General features: G+C 42.1%; 1 protein-coding gene across 1 annotated transcript in view; it reads left to right on the forward strand.

Moving 5' to 3' along the window:
• Rlf (rearranged L-myc fusion) overlaps positions 1–4,118 on the forward strand; it is a 99,488-nt gene that overhangs the window by 464 nt on the left and 94,906 nt on the right. The window lies entirely within an intron of this gene.

Consider the following 4,118-nt stretch of genomic DNA (forward strand, 5'->3'; position numbering starts at 1 on the left):
CGGGGCGGCCGCGGCGGGCCGGGCTGAGCCGGGGGCGCCGGCCCGGGAGGGGCAGTGCCCTGGCGCCGTTGCCTGTGTCCTGGCCTAGTGCGTAAGGCCACTGTTTCCCCTGGGGTTGATGGCTTGTTTCTGCCGGAGATTGCTTTTCTGAACGCGGATCTCCGAACTGGAACAAAACCCAGGTTTTGTTTTTTGTTTTTCAGTAGTCCGGGAAGAGGACTTAGGGCCAGTGACTTACCTTTGGAGTCGGGTGGCCCCCGAAAGGTCTGACAGGTGGCGTTGAAAGACGTCTAGGGCTTTCTGGTTAGGGATCGAGGAACCGGTTGGTTGTTTTTGCCGGTTTAAAGGGGGTATGTTATGCTGTTCTGTAACCTCCTTTGTGTTTATCTGAGGGTTGTGCTCCAGGAATGAGGCTACTGAGCTTTGCGTTGGCGATTAGTCTTTGAGTAGAAGAGGGTCGGGAGAGATGTACTGTGTGGCCTCTTCTGGCAGTCGAATAACCGATCATCTCTGTGCCTAAGTGGATCCTAGCCTATGATTGTATATTTATGCGTATGTCTTTTGATCTCTGCTGTCACTGAGAGATTTTTCTTATGTTTGTAAGTCTTTTACAAATGTAAATGTTTGCTATTATTTCTACTTCTGCTCTTCGTTCTATCAGCTTACACAGTTATCCCTCTGCTCCTCATCTGGCATGCCTTAGGGAGTATAAAATAATCGTAGTATATTGGCGCTTGAACTCTTAATGAGCCACTGAGTGTGTGTTGAATAAATTGTGGAGTCCCAAAGTTATAATTTGGGGTGGAGTGGGGACAGTTTGTTCAGTTGGTTCAGAGGAGAATCAAAAGTTGATTTGCTTTAGTGAGCCAAAAGAACCTCATCTATGTAAGTGGCGTTGCCCTCGCTAATCTTTTCCATACATTGCATCACTTCAGTTTTTGAGTGTATAAGCTACATTTTCCTGCACAGTTACAAGTCGAGGTGAAATTGTTCTTTGCTTCCGTATTTATTATTAATGATCTTTCTTGTTTAATACTTTCATTTTACAATTCTTTTGTTTTTGTCTTTTTGAGGCAGGGTCTTGCAGTTCAGGCTGGCCTTGAGCTCACTTTGTAGCCCAGGCAGGTCTCCAACTCTCAGCGATCCTCCTGCCTCAGCCTCCCGAGTGCTGGGATTACAGGCATGGGCCACCATGCCTGGCTTTGTTTTGTTCTTTTGAGACAAAAGTCTCACTATGTAGCCCAGCTTAACCTTGAACTCACTAGCTGAACAGCCCAAGCTGGCCTCAAACTTGGGGCGATCTTCTGCCTCAGCCTCCCGAGTGCTAGTATTAGAGGTGCATGTCACCATGCCCGGCTCTTCACAAATTATTGCTGGTTCCTTAGAATGGTTCTTGGCACTTCTATCAAGTGCTTTGGAAATACAAATGAGACACTGTACTTTCCCTTGATGAATTTACAGTTGATGAACTGTTGTAGAAATGACAGTATTTCCAACGCAGTTTGGGTAATGATAGAAAAGGAGGCAGCGTGTAGGCAGTGGTGAGCGAGCTCTCTTGGGACATCGCGGTGGGAAAGGCAGTTAACTAGTCAAAATAAATTTAAAAAAAGGTTAATTATAGATTGTGATACGTGCTTAGAACTAGGAGGAGGCCACTTTGGATAGGATAGACCCTGTGGCTGAAAGGATGAAAGTGAGACAAGTGAAGTCTAGGGGGAACAGCATTTCAGTGCCAGAGGTAAGAGGTGTGAGGGGGACAGGGTGTGTTCTGGGAGAAGATGGAGCTAATTGCAGAGGGACAGGGTGGCAGAGACAACTGGATTTTGAGTGAAGCTTCTAAGCTTGAATTGTCTTCCTCCAAGGTTAACAAACTTGTCAAGAAATTCCATACTTGTGTTTTGTTTTATGTCTAGGTATAGCTCCAACTTTATTTTAATAAATATTTTAATATCATAAGTCTTGGTCTTTCATGGAGATGTGAAAGCCTGGAAGATTTTGAAAAGAAAATACTTTGGTAATTTGTCTTTCCTATGAGTTTTTTCCCTTTAAATTTTTCCAAGAGCATTTTTTGAACAAATAAGAGCAGGTGTTCCTTTAACCCTAAGTTGTAATAGAAAGCGCACTGGACTGGGAGAAGTTGGGTCCTAATTATGACTGTGCTGCTTAACTAATAATCTTGGGCAAACTGTGACAAACTATAACTGCAAAACTATATCTTGTTTTCCAACCTTTATCTTTTTACAATATTTTATACAAATAATAGAATAGAAAGTTTGTGTACAGCTCTTACCAAAATTTGTCATAATATTTTGTTGCATTGTTTCCAGTAGCCCAGATAGAAACAGCTGTGTGTCCTTGATCACCAGACCCAGAAAAAAATTTGAAATTTTATGAAGCAGGTAAATTGTCACGCATTAATCAAGTTGGTTAAATAGCTTTTGGTCTTGCATTTGTAAGGCAGAATAAGGTTTATTCATTTACTTAAGAAACACCAATTGTGTGACATAAATGCTGAGGGTGAGAAGCTAGGGGCGTATGGTAGGTAGAGAAAATTAGCATTAAATTTATTTTTTTTTTTGAGGCAAAGTCTCACTATGTAGTTCAGGCTGGCCCTGAACTCAGTATGTACCGCAGGCTGGCCTCAGCAACCCTGCCTGGCTCTGACTTTTATGTTGAAATAGTACTACAAATGCAATTTTTTTTTTTTTTTTGCTTTTGACTTTTTGAGACAGGGTTTCACTGTGCAGTTCAGGCTGGCTTTGAACTCACATTGATCCTTCTGCCTCAGCCTCCTTAGTGCTGGGATTATAGGTGTATTACCACTACACCTGGCCTACAAGGTGGTTAGTTAGAAATGGTTTGGATCTGGGCGTGGTGTTGCACTTCTGTCTCCCCAGCATGCTGGAAGGCTTTAGGTAGGAGGGTGTTGTGTTCTCGCTCAGCCTGAGCAATTTTTTTTTTTTTTTTTTTGGGTACTGGGAATTGAATTCAGGACCTTGCACTTGCCAGGCAGGAGCTTATGCTGCTGAGCTATATACCTGGTTGGCCTGAGCAATTTAGTGACTTAGCGAGACCCTATCTCAGAATGAAAAAAAAAAAAAAAAAAAATAGAAAGGGCTGGGGATTTATTTATTTTTATTTTTATTTTTTCTCTTTTTGAGACAGAATCTCTCTATGCAGTTCAGACTGGCCTTGAGCTCACTTTGTAGCCCAGGCTGGCCTCGAACTCACAATGATCCTTCTGCCTCAGCCTCCTGAGTGCTGGGATTACAGGTGTGCACCACCATGCCTGGTTTAGGGCTGGGGATTTAGTTCAGTGCAAAGGCTTTAGGTTCAATGCTCAGTTACACTACCCCCTGCCCAAAGCTCTGAAGATTTAATACTGTCAACTAGATTCCTTTTGTTGCATACCAGGACCCTATCTTGCAGTCTCTTGCAGCACTTAAATAGCTTCATGTTTGGAATTAAACTAACTGAAAAAAATAAAGGAATAGATGAGTGAATATAGAGAAGCTTATGTCATTCTAAGCATGTTTTCAGCAGTTTCTGTAAGGTTTTGAAGATGATAAAATAAAACCACAGACGTGATTGTTACCAAGAAAATGATATTTTGCCAGGTGTGGTGGTACATGCCTGCAAACTTGGGTTCAAGGCCAGCCTAAACTACAGAGTGAGACCATGTGTAAAGAAAGAAACAAAAAAGTCTTTATTAATTTTGCTAAAAAAATTGATGTTGCCTTCAAATTTTTGCTGTAGCATATTTAGGGAACTAAGATTCTGGATGTTTTCTAACTGGTGGCACTATTTCTAACACAGTTTTAAGACGCAAAGTAAATCTCATTAACAAAATCCCTAGGCGAATGTACTTTGAGAATAAGAGGAATGTTATGAGACTGATAGAATGTTTTGTTTTGTATTGTGAGACAGGGTCTTGCTATGCTAGTGCAGGCTGGCCTTGAACTCCCTTATGTAGCTCAGGCTAGCCTCAACTTATGGGGATCCTCTTGCCTCAGCCTCTGAAGTTCTGGGTTTGTGTGTGTGTGTGTGTGTGTGTGTGTGTGTTTGTGTTTGTCTTTTTGAGACAGGGTCTCCCTATGCAGTTTATATTTTTTATTATT

This window comes from Chinchilla lanigera, unplaced genomic scaffold, assembly GCF_000276665.1.
Source record: "Chinchilla lanigera isolate Chin_1 unplaced genomic scaffold, ChiLan1.0 scaffold00051, whole genome shotgun sequence".
NCBI lineage: Eukaryota > Metazoa > Chordata > Mammalia > Rodentia > Chinchillidae > Chinchilla > Chinchilla lanigera.